Raw genomic sequence first — 22,551 nt, 5'->3', positions numbered from 1 at the left:
CACCTTCTTCCCTGGGTGGCATCGACACAAAATGGGATGTGGGTCAACACAAGGAATTGCCTGCTAAACCAATGGCTGTAGTGGTGTCCATGCTGCACCGAGGGACCAGGACTCGGTGGTGGAGGGAGGAAGAATGGTTGTGGGGGGAGGGGAAGAGCGACAAAGGTAAGTATAGCTTTTTTGATTCTACTCAGCACCTGCTCAAGTAGAATCATAAAAAGAAATGCTTACTGAAATACTTTAATCTGTTATGGAGCTGTCACTATAAAAACCACTATTCTTCAATAATATTATTGAGTGCTATATTTGCATGTTAAAGTACACGCCCTTAATATTCTTGGCCCTGTTCCTGAAAAAGAGAAAAAAAAGTTATTAAATGACATACTGCTTCTGCCTAGGAAACCCTGGGCAATAAGCAGTAGAAGCAATCCAGCCATTGATTCCCAGTGCCCAATCCTAAGAATCTACTCACAGTAAGCTATGGATGCATAAGGCATGCCTAGTTTACTGTCTCTTTGCAAAAAGTGCTACAGTAATAGCACAAAGTGATAGATAAGTAATGCTTATCAACATTAAAGTTTGCATAGGGTAGTTTTTTGGCTAGTGCCAGATTTTGGACCAAAGGTACGAGTCCTTCAAATTTCATGGATTTAAACTTATCTTTCTATATGAGTATACTTCATGTTTATTCTTCAGCCTTTGTCCGAAAACTCATTATTACCATAAACTGCTTTGGAATATTCATTAACGTCATGATGCTAAATCCTAATTTTAGAAATGTGTATAATTGAAGCTGAATTTTTTTTCCTTTCATTAAAATGTAGAGTGAGAGTAAAATAACTCGTTCAGTCTCCAGAAAATTACGAAACAAGCTGCATTGTACCCACTTTTCATAAGGAACAGAAATCCTATTATTAGACCGTGTTTTTTTCAGGACTGCTGATCGTGATGAACATCCAGTCTCTACTGCAACCAGGACATTTTGAACTTATGCCAGACTGTTTTATGAAGTGAAATGTTTTGCTGACTCAATGCCACATCCCATATCCTTCATAAAAGCTTCTATTCAGTATTGTGGGAAGCAGGATAATGCAGATGCAATGCATTAAAAGTAATGTTATTTTCTGCATCATCACTTATAAAAGAAGCCCCCCCCCCCCCCATCCCATCAGATTCCCTAATGGGAACCTGTCATGGCTTACACATATATAGGCAATCAATAACAATAACAAATTCTTCCTTACTAATACATGCCTGCAGTAGAGAATTTAGTGGTGATGAAAGCCTTCAATTGTCTTGTAGCCTCATGCATTACGGAAGAGCTTCCGTCTAGATTTAATGCTTCGGTGTGGCTAAAGCAGTGACATGTTAATGGTTGTCTGCTAATATGTAAACATTTCCGCAGACAATGTGATGGGGAATATTTACAGTGCAATCAAATTACTTCAGATCGAATCTAATTGCAAACAAGCCGAAGCTTTCAATTGTATTCTTCCCACAGTAATTACATAAAGCCTCAGTTGTCAAACAAACCAGTGTTACATATGAACACTGTGTGTGAACTACATGCTCAGTTAATATATAAATGAAACTCACGTAAAACATCTATCGACATTGGCGTAAAAATGGGAACCAAAATAGATGTTTTTTAGCATACCGTTATTTATCTTTTTGGAACCATAAAAGCTGCTCATTTGTATGTATAGGACACAGGGCGCAGAGGATGAAGGTAAGGTTCTTGAACTTTCTTACCTTCATTCTTAGGGTCATTTTTGGGATATTAGCGGTTTACCTAATATGCTAGTAAAATATTTTAGTGCACTGGGGACGTGGCTTCCTCCCTCAGTGCACAGATTCGTCGTCCTGGCCAGCTGTCCCTCCTAATGAATATTGGAACATCACTCTACTAATAGTTAGGAGAGCAATGTTCCAATATTCAGTAGGAGGGACAGCCAGCCAAGGCGACAGACGGTAGCCCTGTCCCTAGTGCAACAAAATGCTTTACTAGCATATTAAGTAAACTGCTAATATCCTAAAAATGACCCTGAGGATGAAGGTAAGATAGTTCTATGAACTTACCTTTATCCTCAGCACCCTGTGACTTATACAGACATATGAGTATTTGTGGGATATTAGCAGTTTAATATACTAATGAGATGTTTTGGTGCACTGATATCGGGGCTACCACCCCCAGTGACCAAAACTTCTCATTAGTATATTAAACTGCTAATATCCCGAAAATGGCGCCAAGGATGAAGCTAAGAAACTTACCTTCATCCTCAGTGCCCAGTGCCCTATAGGAACATACAGTGGCGTGAAAAAGGATTTGCCCCCTTCCTGATTTCTTAATCTTTTGGATCATTGCTACACTTAAATGTTTAAGATCATCAAAAAAATGTAAATATTAGATTAAAAAAAAGACAAGTAAGCACAAAATGCCATTTTTAAATTAAGGTCTCTATTATTAAGAGAAAAAGTACAGGGCCCTGTGTGAAAAAGTAATTGCAACCGCAATCGAGCCTCGATGAATTGCAGAATTGTTGCAATTCTCCCATGATGGGGCTTGCTGGTGTGTTTTAGATCATTGTCCTGCTACCTAAACCAAGTACGCTTCAGCCTGAAGTTCCAAACAGATGGCCTGACATTCTCCTTCAGGACTTGTTGGTAGACAGCAGAATTCATTGTTTCATTTATAATAGCAAGTCTTTCAAGTTCTAAAGCAGTAAACCAGCCCCACACTACCTCCACCATGTGTTACTCTTGGTATGATGTTTGTTTTCTGCAATGCTGTGTTGCTTCTACACCAGATGTAATGGGGCTTACATCTTCCACAAAGTTCAACTTTAGTCTATTTAGTTCACAGAGTCTTCTCCAAAAAGTATTGGCATCATAAAGAGGTTTTCTGGAAGATTCTGTGGACAGGACAGACAAGTCCTGAAAGGTGTAAGTACCATTCCAACTTAATTTCATCTGAAAGGAACTTCATACCAACAGTAATACATGGTGGTGGTGGTGGTAGCGGTGGTGTGATGTTCTGTTTTTATTATTATTATTATTATTTATTTCTTCGGGACCTGCAAGATTTGAATGCCATCGGCTTGTGACCAACACAAACCAGCAAGTGCCCCTCTGAATGGCGTAAGAAAAACAAAATTAAGACTTCGGAGTGGTCTAGTCAAAGTCCTGTCCTTAATCCAACCCAGAAGCTGTGGCATGACCTAAAAAAAAGCAGTAGCCTGTGTGAACTGGACCTGGTGTTTTGCTTTTGTGTGCCACACCCGATTGCTTCTCAGCTTCCGGCTATGCAGGAGTTAAGCTGAGAAGCTCCTGGACTTGATTTTACACCTGTGTTGTTGCTGTGATTGACAGGTTTCTCTGCCTGTCTGTACCTGGAAGATCAGAGCGCCGGTCCAATGAGGATCCAGACTGGGCTATTGGTCAGCATAAAAGCAAAGCAGAGTCCCAGTGCTGGCTAATTAGGTTAAGTCCTGGTCCCAGCTCCCCTGTCTATTCCTGCGAACCCCTCTCCTAATCCCTCTGTGTTGCTCGACTTGTTACTGAGCTGCCTGTGTGGATTTGACCCGGCTTGTTCACCATTCTTTTATGTTTGTTCGTCCGTCTCGTTCTGTGTGCACTTTATCAGTGTAGGGAACGTCTTCGTAGTTGTCCACGGCCGCCTAGGGCCGATTGAGGCAAGTAGGCAGGTGAGAGTGGGTGGGTTCAGACCTAGGGCCAACTGTCTTGTCCTGTCTGTATCGCCCGATCCTCTCTCAGCTGCTATAGGCAGCCTTGGACCACGGCTATTAGCCACTTAAACTGACAGAAGCATTTAAATGGCTTTAAAACTCATCACCTGGTGGTCTACTGGCAGGACCAAACCCAAACCCCTCCCTTCCGCTTCTCGCTGGGCCAGGCCTATGATGCTGATCCTGGCTCGGCAATCATTTGCAGAGACCACAAAAAGCTTAAGGCCTTTGGAGATAATGTTTTTTGCAGAATAATAAGCAGAACACAAGTATAACCAAAATGCTTTTCAACAGTGTAGCTAGAATTTAATTAAAAAGCCAAACCTACTTAGCAGGTCTACTTACCTTCTTTCGTACAACACTATGGGACATGACAATGACATTTGTCCATGTACACCTGTATTTATTGTTTTATACTTTTAACATAACAAATCCCTAATTTCAACCACAACTTTAATCATCTTTTTTTTTATGTGACGAATATAAGTTGCCGTTATTATCTCCGCAGTAAAGTATGTTCCATCATTCCATCGTCCAGAGATTCTGTGTGAGTTCAGTAAATATGAGTACTCTGGTTTCACTGTGTTTAGTTTCATTCCGGTTAGCTGTATCGACTCACTAATGGCTCAAATTAAATCAAGACCTCTGGAGCCACTTCTTCTTCAAGAGGGTGTTTGGAAATATTCCAGCTTGCTAATCAATATTACAGCAGAAAGGAAACATATTATTCTTCCAACATGTGTGCTTATAGGACAACTTCAGTTTGTAATAAACACTATAATTCTATTCGCGGACACTACATAAACAGGGACTAATACATAGTACATGCTTCCTTTTTAATAGTTTAGATTGTATCCCGTCTGGTGCTGATTATATCTTGTCTCTTAGTCTCTAAATCAGAGTAGAGGTCATTTATTAACATGGGGATTGCTTGGTAAAATCCATATTGCTGCATCTAATGAGAAGCCTGGACTTCTACAGCTATTTTAGTAGGTAATCAGATACCTCAAATAGTATACTCTACATTAAGAAAATAATGGTATTTTGAGGTTTTATTTTCTTCGCTGTATCTTTTAGCACAAATGATACCACCGCACCATTAAGAAGTCCATAGAGCATCATGTCTTCTTCAATTGTGTCTTTATTGTCAATGTATGAGTCTATGTGTGCTCGGAGATCAATTACTTTGTTAAGATCCCATGTAAAAATGGTATATATCTATTGATAGGAAAAAAAGCAGTGTGTGTGTATAACAATAATGTGAAAAGAGGGAGATGAATCTTTAACACTTGATTGTTGTTATTGTAGATTTTACTTAAAAAAAAAATCTGTATTTTAATTTTGATGATTTAGCGAGAACCAATTTTGTTGAACATTCACAATTTCTTTTGTGAGATATATAAGGAAAAAGCTTTAGGTGTATGTAAACAACAAATAAATGGAAATTAATAAATAATATTTTTCAGATTTTAATAAATAAATACATCATATAATAAATAAAAAATTATAAATACATCTATAATTTTGTACTTATTTATTATATGATTTATTTATTTAGTTAATGATTAAGTACAGGTAGCACAGCAAAGTATGCAAAACCGAAAGGAATATAGTTGATGTAGCATGAAAAACATACATTTACTGCATGTGGAATATTTCTCATTTGTGTTTTATGTACCGTACATAGCTATATTTAGGATTCATGACATGAAAAAATGTAATAGGTTATTTTCATTTATAAGGTCATGGCTTATTACTAGGATATGATTGGTATGTGTTAGAGTCCTGGGACCTCCATCAATCCAAATAATAAAGGGGATGCAGTGGCTTTACAAGGAACTTGTGTATAGGACCGACATATTCTGTAGCACTGTATAGAGCTTGTCATCACATATGTCGGTCTCTGTCCCCTCGTGGTTTAGGTTAAAAATTCATGATTTTGGCCGCATGCACATGTCCTTGAAATTTTTCCAGATTTCTTCCAGACCCATAGACTTCTATTAGCTAAATACACCCTTCAGTTTTTTTTCCTAAAGGGTTTCCGTTTTGGAAAATAGGTCCAGAAATAATAAAATATGTCCTATTTATAGAGCATATCTATAGGAGCACTTAGAATTCTAGACAGCTCCATATGCACATCTGGAAACGGTCCAGGATTCCAGATGTTTTGCTAGGCACTAGTGATGAGCGAATACTGTTCGATCGAATAGATATTCGATCGAATAGTTAGGTATTCGATCTATCGATATTATCGAATAATTCGCCGAATATTCGATAAATGTTCGATAAGCGTTCAAATCCCCCAGCTTCCGTTTTTTACCTCCAAGTGGTCGAGTAGATGTTTTTCAATAATCAAATAATTGTTCCCATAGACTTTAATGGGATTGAATATTCGATTGAATATTCGAATATTCGGGAGATATTCGTAGGAATATTGAACATTCGAATATTTCACTATTCGCTCATCACTACTACTAGGCACCCCTGTGGCACCTGGCCTTTTAACTGTATGCGCTCTTGATTAGGAGCCCATACAGTTAAATGAAGTGCCGAGAGTGACAGGGAAAGGAAACATTGTCTCCCTCCTCTGTCAATCACTCTTGTGGCTGGAGGCAGCAATACACCTCCGTCCACTGCTAATTTTTTGAAGCCTCCTGATCAGTATATACTTACGTACAGATGTCTGCATGAGGACTTAGTCAGTATGTTTTAAAGTGTGGAAGAGAACCAGAGTAGCTGAAGAAAATCGCTGCAAAAATGCATAAAGAACATACCCGTACCAATTCCACACAGGTGTTAATTTTGCATTTGAACTCAAGAGCTTAACACTGCAAGGTATCAATACTAGCCACCAGGTGGTAGGGAAAGCAAATTGTATGCTGGGCTGTGTAGCTAGAGGTATAACCAGTAGGAAGAAGGAGATTGTGACTCTGTTGTATAAAGCTCTAGTGACACCACATCCGGAATACTGTGTCCAGTTATGGAGACCTCAACTGCAAGAAGGATATTGATAAAATAGAAAGAGTCCAAAGACAGGCTACAAAAATGGTGGACAGTCTGAAGCATAAAAGGAAAGAATTAAGGATCTAAATCTGTCCTATCTGGTCTAAAGAAGAGAAGTAACTTAACGCTGGGTTCACACTACGTATATTTCAGTCAGTATTGTGGTCCTCATATTGCAACCAAAACCAGGAGTGGATTTAAAACACAGAAAAGCTCTGTCCACACAATGTTGAAATTGAGTGGATGGCCGCCATATAACAGTAAATAAGGGCCATTATTTCAATATAACAGCCGTTGTTTTAAGATAACAGCAAATATTTGCCATTAAATGGCGGCCATCCACTCAATTTCAACATTGTGTGAACAGAGCCTTTCTGTGTTTTCAATCCGCTCCTGGTCTTGGTTGCAATATGAGGACCACAATACTGACTGAAATATACGTAGTGTGAACCCAGCTTAAGGACTAAATAAGGTTCAGGAGGGAAGTGTTTTAAATTAAAAAACATAATAATAATAATAATAATAATAATAATAATAATAATAATAATAACTTAAGAGCAAAGGCAGATTACCATTGTGTCAGTGCACACAATGGAGTGTGCGGCTCCGGCCACACGCTTCATTGTTTTTAGTGGGGAGTTCTGATGCGGGAGCACATGGATGCGCCCGCATCAGAACTCAGCAGCGCTAAAGCTCATCCGGCCACCACTGCAGTACCATCCGGGATGATCTTTTCTAAGACCGGCTGTTCCGTGAGCCGGCAGGGCCACGCAACGGCCGGTTTCTTACAAGGTGTGAACATAGTCTGACAGTGTGTTTTTGCCTTTATCAATGTATACAACTGTTTAGTAGCTAGCATATTAAACAATTGCATTCAATGGCACGATATTTTATAAATATGCTGGATGGTGTATATGGTGAATATAAGTCTTATTAACATAATATAGTCTAAACAGGGGGCACTCATACAATTTGTTTGGTAATAAATCAGAAAAATTTCTTGTGAAGTTGTATCTCCCACACCCTCCCTGTGCAGACTACATTATAGAAAGCCAATGTACATATCGGTGGTATGGGAAGAAACGGCTGTACCTTGTATAAATTATACAAGCATGGAGAGTAATACAATCCAAATATAATATTTATTTTTTTATATAATTAAATGAACGAATCTTCACTGAGATGTAAACTTTGAGATTAGTCAAATATATTTCTTGTGATGTTTCAGAAGATGTTTCACTCGGACAGGAAAAGAAATAGAAATTCTTGTTCTTTAATCAAATCTATAGTTTCGAGTACTGTCACTTTTTTAATAATGATTCCCAATAGATTTCATTTGCAATAACAACACAGGGCACTGTAAGACTGGAGAATGTAATCACTCTAAGTAAATGGTGCATTTTGCTTTGCAGAGAAACCTAGAGAGCACATTATACTAAGCAGATGTTATTACACTACTGGATTTGCCTTTCATCCATCTCATCTTATGCATACTCTATGTAGGTTTTACGGATGTTCCATATCAAAATCTTTTGTAAAATCAATATTGTATTTTGTAATGCAAAATACCCAAGTAATCCAGAATTAATACTGTTACTTCTTTTTGCTTTAAATGTTATCTTTTAACCCCTTCAGGACTGCGGTCCGTGGATGCAATTGTACGTCCATTTTTGCGATGTGTTCCTGCTTATGGATGTACAGTTACATCCTCAAATGCAACAAGAGCAGAAGCCACGCTCAGATCCCAGTGGGTAACCCTATAGATGCTGCAATCAGTGCGACCGCAGCATCTATAGGGAGGACAAAGGACTCTTCAAAGAAAATGCAGAGTGCGAATGGTAGCTGTTACAACCAGAGACCTCCCTGATGCCTCCAGCGTTATAGCTACAGAATTTGCGTGCGTAAGTACATTGGCAATATTATTATCACATGATATAACCCACACGGTGACCGCAGAAAAAGTTAGATAAAATTGATTTTGCCAAATTTTTTTTATGAATTGGGGGCATTTTTCACAAGAAAATCCTGATCCTTTAAGGGGTATTCTGCTGAAACATAACTTTAATAATAATGACAACCTTAAAAAGATAACAATAAGATAATTTTCACATTTTACTCTGGATCCCCTTTTACTTTTATTAGGGAATAATCTTATTTTGCCAGATCCCACGGTCTAAAAATACTATTCCATCAGGTTTAAACTACTGCTGGCATGACTCACTAGTACAGGAGTCTTCCTTAGCCCCCAAAGAGGAGTTAACTACAGCCACTCCTGTGTTTGAGCACTGTAAGCCACTCTCCTCCATTTTAGTATCAACAGTTGATACACTTGTAAAGCTTTCCGCTGATTTGAGTCACATTTCCCAACTAACAGAAAACAACTGTTTCCAATGTTTGAGCCATCCTTCTAGTGTAATACATTTCCACAGCCTTTGGTTCCTACTTTTTGGCCCTAGGCCAACTCTGCTATTCTCCACACAAATCAACAGCACTTCATCTGACACATCTCACATTCCCCACTTGGCACCAAGCTGTGTTCCCTTTATGTCCTTTCAGCTACATGCCCATATCTCATCAAATGCATCCTCATTTCTGCACTAAAGGTCCTATAACAGCAAATTATTATTGGCCGCTCACACAACCACTGACGTCAATGGGCCCCCTGAACGATCTAAGGGTCGTTCAGGTGACCCCTCCCGCTGCTCCCCACTCACTGTCTGTGCATGTAATAGCACATGTAGTGAGTGAGGAACAAGAGGGAAGCGAGTGCTGAGCTGACGGGTCAGTGCTCACTTCCCCTGGATTATCGGGCTTTTTTAACATGACCTATGCTGGAATCTACACTTTCTTCTGTGGCTAAAAGCCAAGAAGTCCTTCATTCCTGTAGCAAGCAACAGAAATCCAATATACAGGGGTGTCAAATATCATGACCTGCCATTTAAATAAACTGGTCAACGTACATACAGCATATACAAAAGATACAGATAAATAAGTAGAGAATTAGTAACGTCACTGAGCAGTGTCTCAGATTTGCAATTGTCCAAGTAAAAATCACCCATTGACAAAGAATACAAGAAGCTTGGCAATAGGAAACGTATAGTTCACCCCTTGCAGTAAGAGGTATGAAGCATAATGTATAGAGTAAGAGGTAATACATATGGCATCACTACTGCACCAATCCACCCATCCCTCCTAATGAATATTCATCTGATGCTCTGCAGTGATGAGCACAGGAGTGATGTCATCATAAGTACAAAGAAAAGTACAGTATTTCAGCCCTGAACAGGACAAGGCTATGTTCACACAACATTTTTTCCTCATTTTGCTGTTTGGCTGCCCGTTAGTGCAATGACAGTTGTTGGTACATTAGTCTGGTTTGGGGTTACTAATTGGCCTTTGGGTGTGTTTTTAATTGAAAAGTCCAAGCAACTCAATTTTTATTGCTGGATAACTATATTAAACCCTTCAAGACTGATGCATAGATGTCTGGACCAAATTACTGCAATGTTCCTCCTGGCCTTCTACGAGCCAAAGCTCTTTTTTTTTTTTATTAATATCATATTGGTGTAACAGAAAAAATTTAATTATTTTCTGACCTATCATTTTAAAAAATCAGCAATCCTCGTGTGTGTGCCCGGCCCCCCCACACGTTTACACTATTCACCAGTGCGGGGACACTAATGTAATATTTTAATAGATCAGACAATTCCGCACACTACGATATATAATACATTTATTTTTTCATATTTTCATTTTTATAATGGGCAAGGAGGTATATTAAACTTTTATTGAGAGGGGTTTATAAGTTTTTTTTTTTAATACTGTTAAAAACTTTGTTTTAATTAAACTTTTTTTAAAAACACTTATATTTCACATTAAAACATGCAATCATTAGATTGCATATTCTGATCTATGGTATGCTGTATAGCATAGATCAGTGTTATCTGCAATCTATGCATAGAGCCTGCCTGGGGGCAGACTCTATCCATAGATGGCCAATCTGACAGGACAGAGGTAAGTGGAATACCCCCACCCGTCGGTACAAGTAATTACTCAATGAAAAGAGCTTGTCTTGTCACTGAGCGCTGCGATCACTATAGATTGTGGCATTTAAGGGGTTTATGGCAGCTGCCTCTCATTACCCTCAGCTCCCGGGACACTGATGTGTGCGGGACCACCTTCACTGCATCAAACCCCTCTGACACACAAGAACGTATAAATACATTCCTACTGCATGGGGTATGTGCAGTAGGAACGTATATATACGTATTACTGATTGGAAGGGGTTAATATTTATACAAATAAAAGTTAATATTTATGCAAATAAAAGTAAACAAATATTTTTATATCCTGTTAAAGCCCTAAAAATGACATCTGGTAAGCTTGTTATCCTGTAGCTAAACTTGGAAAATGAATACATGGTTTCTGTAGGAAAGCACATACATTACCCATTATTAAACAATTGACTTCGGACCCTTTGCATATATAGTATATCGTAATTGAAAATGCAGCAGGGAACATTGCAAATGAACTCGAAACCTTTGTCATTTCCATATATTCTATTTCAAATTGTAAATGCAATTTATTTATAAGCCCTCATTCTTTGTATTTTGATTATTTGTGTCACACTATATTCTATGTAATTTAAATGTAATTCGGGTCTCTTAATATACCTGAGGATTTGATATCTGCTTTGCTCGTAATAGATACATGCATGCATTAAGTAAAAAAATATACAACAAGGTTATAATCTATGGATTCAATATAATCATAAAAGAAGTCTTAATGAGTTACTGGACATCCTGGTATTGATGAATTGTATAAGTAATGCATCACTGCCTAGAATCCCAATGGTCCTACACAAATGTAACTAATATGTGAGGCAGGCCGTCACTAGGAAAGCGTCGCCTACTTGCTGGTGAGGTGCAGCTGGGCAGGCGGTAGGGTTGATAAACGTGATTACTTGTTATTTTTTACTGCGGCAGTATTTATGAATATAATTTACTTTTATGCCTAAATATAAAATAAACAATATTCTATATATATTTTTTTTATTTTTATCATGGTGTTTGACCATGCTAGTGAATGCATAAGAAGCCCTGGTCCGAAACCATTGACATTTTAATAATTTAATAAAAAGGAAACCTTTAATTCTGGAATGTGTCACAGTTAGGCCTTATTCATGCGTCCTGTAAAATTGCCCTTGATCTCGGACAATTTTAGGGGCCATTGAATCCAATGATACTATTTAGATGATCCGTGCCATCTGCTCATCGAAAAATAGCACATGTCCTAGTGCGGAGGCGGCACAGACTGCTCAATAGAACTCTATGGGATATGTTTTTAACCGACTCCACAGATGGGGCATCCTTCTCCCGGCTTCGCAGGGATCAAGTGATGTCACTTGCGTGCCCAAGAGCTGGGGGAAGGAAGCGCGGGGGACTATGCCCACTGAGCTGAGACCTGAGTTCATCTGTGTGGTTATGCAGTGCCATGTCTGGGCAGAGAGTTCTTCTTTGGGTGGTGATGCACTGCCAGGCCTGGGCTGGGGGGGGTCTTCATTGGGTGGTGATGCATTGGCACATCTGAGAGGGGTGGGCGGCATTTCCAGGTGGGATGGGGATCGGGTAAACATCTGTGGGGATGCACTGCCAGGTCTGGGTGTGTGGAGGGGTCTTCTTTGGGTGGTGTTGCACTGTCAGGTTTAAGGGGGGTGCTTTTTGGTGGGGTGGGGGGTCAGGCACTCATTTGTGGGGATGCCCTACCAGGTCTTGGGGGAGTGGGGGTCTACCCATGTGAAAACAATGGACACCACGGAAGTAATTACACAAATTTCCATGGATCACGGAGAAAAAATAGTGAGAGACCTTGTGGACTTGAAAAATCACAGAATGTGTGAATGAGGCCTTAGGCCATGTTCACACACTGCCTTTTTTTAAAATTAAGATAATGACTGTTTTCAGTTTTCAATGATTATCATTGAAGTCTATAAAAACAGCGTCCGCTAGTTCACACAATGCACTGAATAGCGGTTCTTGTTCGCAGCGGCTGTTAAATTAATCTTCAGAATATTTATTGGCGGACATTATTTAGCAAACAATGGACGTTATTAAAGATGTTGACACATACTTTTTATTTTTTGACCGTCCTTTCACTGTAATTTACACAACATTGAATGGAACTTTAAAAATAGCTACACCCAAAAGGGTGTTTAAAAGTGTCAGTCTCAAACTTCAACTTGAATTATGAAGCAACAGCCATCATTTTAATGACGGCGGCCAAAGTATGACACTCAAAACTCAAAACAATGCTAGTTATCATTAAAAATCGTTGTGTGAACATAGCCTAATACTTCTGTGGAATAGAAGGATAAAAAAAGAAACAAAAACTCCAGAAACAGTATCACTCTTATTGTAGTATTGTAGAAAAGTTCTACTGAAGTGAATAGAGCTGAATGTATGACCACACACAACCTAAGACCTAACGTAAGATGTGCCACTGTTTTTGCCCGGGAGGGTTAATCTGAGGTCAACTTGCTGAGGACCTCACTGTGGTTAAGCCGACTGGCATTACAGTGTGCAGAAACAGACAGCCAGGGGCATGGTTTACATGAGCTGTCTCAAAAGGGAGGAGAGTGGAGGGGGTTCAGAGCGAAGACGGAGTGAACATCTCACACATAATTTTCTGTGTCTCCAGCAGAAAGCAGCACCCTTAGAACTTGGGGAAGTAGACTGAGAAGATAATAACAATTATGGAACAAATCATTAGTCTCCAGGATGGGGTATGATTTAATATGTATTTTACCTAACCAGATAGCCCCTTTAAGATTCTTAAAGGGGTATTGCAACTAGAGATAAAAAATAAATCTGCTGCAGAAGCATGAAACCTGCTTACCTATGTGACCCAGTTCTGAAACTGCCAAAACTTCATTTATTTTTGGGGTCTTAGTTCTGTATTTTGTGGTTGTACTTCCTCGTTAAGAAGTTGCTTATTAGTACACAGAATGCAATGCTTTTCCTCAGCTGTTCATCACAGTCCTCCACCCTGCCCAATCCTCACCCAACGCTGTTGCAGAACATCTGTGTTCACACATTGCAGTTTTATTGTGTTACGGATTTAATTGCAGTACTTTACAATTTCATTATGGTCCCACCAAAACTGTATTCTCTATTTATAATGCTGATATTGGAATAAAGTAATAAACTTTTTGACATAGGGGAGAGAAGCTGGGGTCAATACAAATTTTGTAGTTCTTCCATTTTCCATTTCCTGTCAGTGGTGAAGTAAAGAAAAGCCACTGAAGCTAGGACTATTGGTAACATTATATTAGAAACTTATATATTTTTGGGTGATGGTTTAATTTAAATTTTTTTTCTCAAACTGGAGTACCCCTTTACCCAAGACATTCTGAAAGTATTCATTGTAAGAACCCAATGCATTGCTGTACACAATTTATTTATGCCTGATAGCCCAGCCCCTTGAGATCACAGGCTCTGTAGGGCTATGTTCCCACTCCATTTTTTCCTCTCCATTTTTGAAAAGAAAAAATGATGTCCATTATGTTGAGTTCAAAATGACATCTGTCATTTCGCTGATTGGCCGCCAGTCAGTGCAATGACGGATGTTGGTACATTATTCTTGGTCAGGTGGACTAATTGGCCTTTGGATGTGTCTTTAATTGAAAAGTCCATTGATTTTAATAGTAAAAATGGTGAAAGGATGGTGAAAAAAGAAAAAATGTGTGTGAACTAAAAAAAAATAACATCTGCTGTTTCCAAAAGACGTCCAAAAATAATTCATATGATCATTATTTTGACATCCGCGAAGACAAGGTTCATCATTTTATACACTGTGTGTATTGGACGTCCGTCATTCCATTGACTTCAATGCATTGCATTAAAGTCAATTAAATCGCGGCAATAACTGACATATTTTTAAATCGAAAAAGCTGAACACCTTGTTTCTCTTCTTTTGACGTTGTGTGAACAAAACCTTTAGCTTTTACTTGGTAATTAGAGATGAGCAAACCTCGAGCATGCTCGAGTCCATCCGAACCCAATCGTTCACATTTGATTAGCTGGGGCTGCAGAACTTGGATAAAGTTGTCTGGAAAACATGGATACAGCCAATAACTATATCCATGATTTCCACATAGCCTTAGGGCTTTATCCAAGTTCAGCAGGCACCGCTAGTCAAATGCTGAACGATCGGGTTCGGATGGATTCGAGCATGCTCGAGGTTTGCTCATCTCTATCCATAATACAAAAATGCGATGGGCAGCACCTCCAAATTAAAGGGGCACCTTTTTCATTGGTGGTCAGTGAGAGAGGCGAATTGATACCGCTCCAGCGCCGACCGCAGGTATCCTCTCACAGGCTGATTGCAAGTGACAGTTACATTGCTCATGTACGCCCCACTTCGTGACGTCACTTGTCTCGGCCTGCCGCAGCGGGATGCGCGTGAACTTGGCTTGCATCACTGTCATCCTTACAGAGCTTCCTCCTCCAAGCAGAACAGATGACACCGGTGTGGTAAGTATTCCTGCAAGGGGGACTGGAGCGCTGGTTGAGCGGGTGAAGGTGAAAAGTGTGTGTGTTTGTGTGTGTGTGTGTGGGGGGGGGGGGGGGGGTTGGGGGCTGATAGAGCATGGGAAGGGGGGAGTGAGGGGGGAGTTGAAAATGAAAAGGGGGGTGAGGGGGCTGGTTGAGTGGGGAGTGAGGGGTTGAGTGGGGGCTGGGTGAGGGGTGGAAAGAAAGAGGGATGATTTTGCTTAGGGGGGGTTGTGGCATTTTGATAATAGTTTTTTTTGTAGTCCGTCCCTCCGACGGTCTTAAGGACAGTGAACTGGCCTCCTGTGTGAAAAGTTTGGGGACCCCTGATATAGACACTGAATAAGTTGTATATTTTGAACTGGATTAATTGTAAAAACAATAAAGAGTTAAAAAAAAAAAAAAAAGCTTATAAAATAAGAAACATAGTGTAAAAGAATGTGTCATTCTGCAAATAAAGATTCTTTGGAATAAGCACTGTGCATTTGAAAACCATTTCTCTCCAATGTTCTGTTAACCAATGTGAATGAGTGTAAGTAAATCATTATGACAAGTATCCCATTGACTTAGAATGACTGATTTTGATGAAATCATTTAGCTCTTTATTTATATTAATGGTTTGATTTTATGACACATTTTCATTACTTGGCAATGTGGATTTGGAGCTTTTATCTTTCTTAGTGCATTAGAAGAATACTTAAAAAATCTTCTGAATATAAATGTTGATAGAAGAACAATCATTCCATGTAGTCTCCTGTATCGTATGCAGCCCTTTATATTTTAAAGGAGGTTGTATGCCCTATCTTGCCAACCACTCTCACACACTACCATAACACCAGTGTCAGCCAGCGTCGGGTGGAAGGTAAGCCAGTGGATTGTCATTTTTGTAATTCCAACAATATAGAAAAAGGAAGTTGCACTTATCCACAAAGTCTTCAAAAAGTTTTGTTTATTCTACTTATAAAATGGAAATAGTGTGGACATGAATTAGAGCAGACGCTACTTGTAACCCCACCCACCACTGATATCACACAGTGATCACCTGACCAAGGGCAGAAAAACAACAGCCTCTTCTGAGTAGTATAGGGTAAAGGAGACACTGTTGTTTAATTTCTCTCTCTCTTTATCTAATCTACCTATGTAGATAAATAGATAGATACTGTGCAAAGCAAAAGCAGGTTGAGGTAGTGGTGGGCAGACATTACAAGACAGGGGCAGGTACCCGGCAGTTGGTTTTCAGGTGCAGTGCATGGTAGGAGATGTAGTTTCCTGGCCAGGTGCCATGATGTAATACTGGTATCATTTGTTACAGTATGAATCTGGGGCTAGGCGTAGACAAGCTGCAGTTCCCCTTTAAGGTTTGGTCAAATCCTTCTGCTATATAAGTAAAGAATTACTATTAAAGAGTCTCAGTGTGCCTCACTGTCTCTCTTACTCTCTCTTTGCGGCTAACTTTTCCTTCTTCTCCCTTTTTCATAGACTTCACTTGCATGCAACCTAATCCTTTTAGTCACTTGTACTATTCAGTTATGAAAGGCTTATTGAAAAGTGGATGACGGTTTATGCCTGTCTATATTCTGCTCAAAATAGTTACTTGGACTGCTTGTACAGGGTCCTAAGAACCAATTCAGAACTGTCTCCCCCCCCCCCCCCCCCTTTAGAAACCTCTCTTGTCCATAGCCAGGTAACAGTATTGTAGCTTCGCTCCATTCAGTTGAGTTAATTATATAATCTATACTTAGTTTAGTAGAAAGAGCAAGATATATCAATTAAACCACACATTTTAGCTATGCTAAGCTAGTCATGCCTGAAAAGATTCAAAAGCTTTCCTGTTGCACTTTGGCAATGCTTTATGGAATAAAGTTTTCCTTTGTAAATTATGGATCTAACAGGGTATCTAAAACATTGTTTTGAATGTAACTAACCATGAACTTAAACCTCTTCAAGGCAAAATGCATTCCACCTCTCATGTTATTCCCCACTTTTCTCTCTTGAAGTGCTTTTCCTGGAAACTTTTATAATTCTAACGATGTTCAAACAAACATTGTTCATGACACTAAGTGATCACACTGATAAATACCCACAAAAGTGCAATGTTACTCTCCTGCTTCCACTTGGTGGTACAAATGCAACAGTACAGCATCCAGTATCCTACATGAGTTCTTTTTTTTAATAATAGGTCATGATACATGTGAATGACCTAACCTGCTGATAGATTCCATTTAACCCCTACCATGCTTTATGTGTGCTTTTGCTATAGTACTATAAAGCAAGCTCAGGAGCTGATTTCTCTTCATTGTTGCACTGGGGTACCTTAAGCCCACCAGGAAAAGGGATTTTTAGGGCCCACTATACATACACAGATAAAAACAGCGCCAAATATTTCACATTAGTACTTTGCATTCGCTGAGTATGTGACTAGTGATGCTAGCACAGTCAGTGATACAGTTGTTTCTGTGGCACCATATACAAACAGCATAGAGTGCCACATAAATATCCTAAAGGAGTTTTCTCTCCTGCACAAATATGTCTGTCCTGGAGTTTTCACACAGGTAGGCCCACTTCCTGTTCAGGGCCCATCAGGAGGGAGGGCCCACCAGGGGATTCCCCGACTCCCTGGTGGGCCAGTCCAAGCCTAGTTTGCTCCATAGATGCTGAGTAACAACTGCTATCACACGGTCAGTTATGGATACCAGCGATCATTAACCACTTAAATGCTGCAATCTACAGCAATCTTGATGACCAATCAGAACCCAAGGAAGATGTGTGGCCAAAAAAGATAAATTTTAAATCCTGTTTTTAAGACCTGATCAGCCGAGGATCAAGTGTTTTTCCCATCCTTGGCTGATCGCTGTCAGTTTTACATGGGCCGATTCTTGGTCACAGGAGTGTTTCTAGCAACACTCCTGGCTGATAAACAGCCTGTGTAAAAGAGCATTAAAGGTTGCCTCGGGCAGGCTCTTGTAGCAGAGCTCCAATATTACAGATAAATGCTGTGGTAATGATTGCTTTTAAAAGTTCCCTAAGGGGGACTTAAGTGTTGAAAAAAACTATTCAAACATGACATATTTGTTCCATATTTATGTGAATCATTAACTCATTTATTTGACACAACTATCTTCTTTCAAACAGAAAATTTAATTTTTTTTTAAATGCAAATATTTCAAAATGTTTAGAAAAAATATATAGTATAGTACTGTGTTAGCCGGAAAAATACTTGTGATCAAAGTATTATAGGAGTGATACCTTTATTGGCCAACAAAAAGCTGTTAAAATTTGAAGCTTTCGGGATTTTAAAGATCCCTTCATCAGACAAGTTCACAAATGAATCACTTACAGAAACAGCACAACATTTTAGGGATGTTACAAGCAAGAAAAGAGAGACATCTGTAAATAAGGGGGGGTGTATCTGTGAATAAGGGGTGGGGGGGGGGTAAATCACATAGATAAGCCAGGGCAATAAAAAGGACTTGTTATAAATTAACCCCTTAAGGACCACAGGCATACATTTACGCCCCCGCTGCCTGAGCCTTAAGGCGGGAGGACGTAAATGTACGCCCTACCACGTTCCCGGGCTATGAAACGGGCTCATGAGCTGAGTTGGCCCCATAGCGGGTGAGGACCGGATGCTATCTGCAGCCGTGTCCTCACCCTCAATGGTGGGCGACCATGATCTCGCGGCCTCCCGCCATCAACCCCTTAAGCGCTGCAGCATTTAAGTGTAAGTGACAGGAGCATCATCGGTCACTTACCAATCGGGACCCCCTCAGCGTGTCTGTGGGGGTCCTGATTGCACTGCCGGAGATCTAATCCTTACCTCCGAGCAGTCCGAACTTCTATAAGAGTCTGCCACAGGCAGGATCTATCAGAAGATTGCAGATTACACTGATGCCCGCTATGCTATTGCATTGCAGTGATCAGTATATTCAATCTAATGTAGTAATGTAAAAGTTCCCTAAGGGGACTTACAAAATATTTTAAAAAGTTGATAACAGTTTTAAAAAATGTTCCAAAGCCCCCCCCCCTATCAAAGTAAAAATCACCCCCCTTCCCATTTTATACATAAAACACATAAAAATAATAAAGTTAATTAACATATAATATACCCTAGCGTGTATAATCGTCAATATTGTTGCTGCACTGTGAATGGCGTGAACAAAAAGCATTAAAAATGCAGTGATTGCTTTTTCCTAATTATGTTTTATATATAAAAAATTAATAAAAAGTGATCAATACGTCTGATTATCACTAATAAAAACTAGAGATCATGGCACAACAAATAATGCCCCATAAGACCATATAGGTGAAAAAATAAAAGAGTCACAATAGGGCCATTTTAATTATACCTATTTGCAAAATTTGTTTTACTGCTAATAAAAAAAGTAAAACGGTAGAAAACCTAGTACACATGGAACCACCCCAAAATTTGTGGAATCACCCCATAAATGATATTTTGGGGGTCCTATCATTCATTTTATGGCAGATTGAAATATGCCATTATAAAATACACCTGTTCCTGAAAAAAACAAGCTCTCATATGGCCCTGTAGGTAAAAAAATAAAAGAGTTAAGGGTCTTAGAAGGCGAGGAGGAAAAAACGAAAACACAAAACTGACAATTGGCACGGTACTTAAAATCATTTCAGGCCAGGTCCGGTCCTTAAAGCGACTCTGTACCCACAATCCCCCCCCCCCCAACCAATAAGCCTTGTACCTTCGGATAGCCGCTTTTAATCCAATATCTGTCCTGGGGTTCATTCGGCAGGTGATGCAGTTATTGTCCTAAAAAACAACAAACTTGCAGTCCTATGCCCAACGGCTGTGGCCTAGATTGTGTATGCATTAGGCTGGCACACCCTCTCTGTCCCTCCTCCCCGCCTTCCTCATCATTAGGAATGCTCCAGGCAGATCATCTCCTGTTTATCAGTTGTGTTAGCATGGCACATGGGCTGGATCTTTAAGGCACCTGTGCAGTGTTCAGACATGAGAAAATGTTCTAGGGGCATTCCTAATGATGAGGAGGGTGGGGAGGAGGGACAGAGAGGGTGTGCCAGCCTAATGAATACACAATCTAGGCCATGGCCGTTGGGTACAGGGCTTCAAGTTTAAAAGTTGTTGTATAGTACAATAACTGCATCACCTGCCGAATGGACCCCAGGACAGATATTGGATTAAAAGAAGCTATCTGAAGGTACAAGCAGTTTGGGGGGGTCAGATTGTGGGTACAGAGTCGCTTTGAAGGGGTTAAAGCTTATTTAGAAGTCCAAGATTCTTGGTCAGAACTACAGCCAATATTCCAAAGGGACTACAGACTGAAGGAGGTTTTCCAAGTATTACCACCTCTTTCATTCAAACAGCCCCCGAATTTAAGAAACCTTTTCATAAAAAGCGCTTTGACATCAACAACAGAGACTGGCACCTTCCCCTGCAACAACAGGAGATGCAGCACATGTCCCCACACAGCAGGCCTATACAATCACCAATGCTTTCTCATGTACATCCTCCAATGTGGTCTATATGAAATAGAGTACATGATGCCCCACAGGGATTTACATTGGGGAAACAAAATGGAAATTAAAAACTATTTATTTATTTTATTTGTATAGCGCACATAGATTCCGCAGCGCTTCACCTAACTAGAATGAACTTACATTGACGTATAATAAAAAGAAGTCTCAACACCCCTGTAGGCCAACATTATTCAGGACTGGACCATAGAATAACAGATTTAAGGTTATGGTCCTCAAAGGTCACTTCCAGAGAGACAGAGAGAGGAAAGTGTGGGAATTCAAATTGAAAAATACATTTGAGTCTTTAACACATGGACTAAACCTGGCACCTGGATTTATGACCCACTACATGGACACACTCAGATAAGACTGAACTGACCAAGAATCTTCGACTTCTAAATAAGCTTTAATTTACAAGTCCTTTTTATTGCCCTTGCTTATCTATGTTATGTATATACCTCCTCACCCTCCCCACCCCTAATTCACAGATGTCTCTTTTTTCTTGCTTGTAACATCCCTAAAATGTTGTGCTGTTTCTGTAAGTCATTCATTTGTGAACTTGTCTGACAAATCTTTTGAGTCCCGAAAGCTCACAGTTCTAACAAATTTTGGTTGGCCAATAAAGGTATCACTCCTAAAACACTTTGATCATAAGTATTTACCACGATTTTTTTTTAAATGTTTAGAAATGTAAATTGTAAATTGAGTTTTTCACAATCATTGAATTTGTCACGAATATACAATACAACTGGTTACAACAAAACATTCTCAGAATCACTCGGACGTGTTAGAGCATCATACCACATAAAGTATTTCTCATCTTTGGTTTAAAAAAAAAAAATATCGATACAATATACCGTACACCTTATATGAGTTTCAGTGTGACCCTGGGTTATTCCTCATCTGTCATGGACTCTATAAAAGAAAACTATATTGCATCCAAGAAAATGCTGGATATGATCAGGAATAGTGTTGTTTTCTTAGAAATGACAGTTGGTAAATAGTATTGTGTCAGATCTGTTATAATCTACGGGCGAGTTCAGTGATTCCGGTCAGCAATCCTTTACCAGTAGTTTGCCGGGGACCAGTTTCCGTGTGTCTGCAGTATTGACCTCTTGTGTCACATAATTACATAGTTACAAATGATTCAGTTTGAAAAAGAAATAACTCCATCAAGTATAACCATTAATCAATACTGTATATGTTGCCCAAGAGAAAAAGGAAAATTAAATGTCCATCGAGACATCTACCAATTTACCTTGCATGCACTAAGAAATAGTTCCGGTTTAGTCAGATTATTTTACGAATCAAACACTCCAATTGCTTGTGTAACTATTAATATTTATTTATTTATTTTTTATTAGTAACTATTTCCTTAAAGTTTAAGGGGTTGGCCACTTTATAGTAAAATAATTCACTATACAGTATTAGTAACTGTACTCACTATTTACACTGACGGCAGATCCCTGTGTACCCCATGGAGGTAAAATTAGACTCCTCCCCCCCCAGGCTGGGCTATCCTGCTCTGTGGTGAGTCTGTCCATAAGATGGCCGATATGGAGGAGTATGTGAACATGCCCCGCCCCCCAGTGTCCATCACTGTGCCTGTATATGCCTATGGAGGACACTGGGGGCGGGGCTTGATCACATGCTCATCCACATCCGCCATCTTATGGACAGACTCTCCACAGAGCAAGGCAGCACAGCCTGGAGAAGGTGAGCCTGATTTGAGCTCTATGAGGTAC

The sequence above is a fragment of the Dendropsophus ebraccatus genome, chromosome 3 (genome assembly GCF_027789765.1).
Source record: "Dendropsophus ebraccatus isolate aDenEbr1 chromosome 3, aDenEbr1.pat, whole genome shotgun sequence".
Classification (NCBI taxonomy): domain Eukaryota; kingdom Metazoa; phylum Chordata; class Amphibia; order Anura; family Hylidae; genus Dendropsophus; species Dendropsophus ebraccatus.
The sequence above is the reverse complement of the archived record's forward strand: the minus strand, read 5'-3'. Positions refer to the sequence as shown.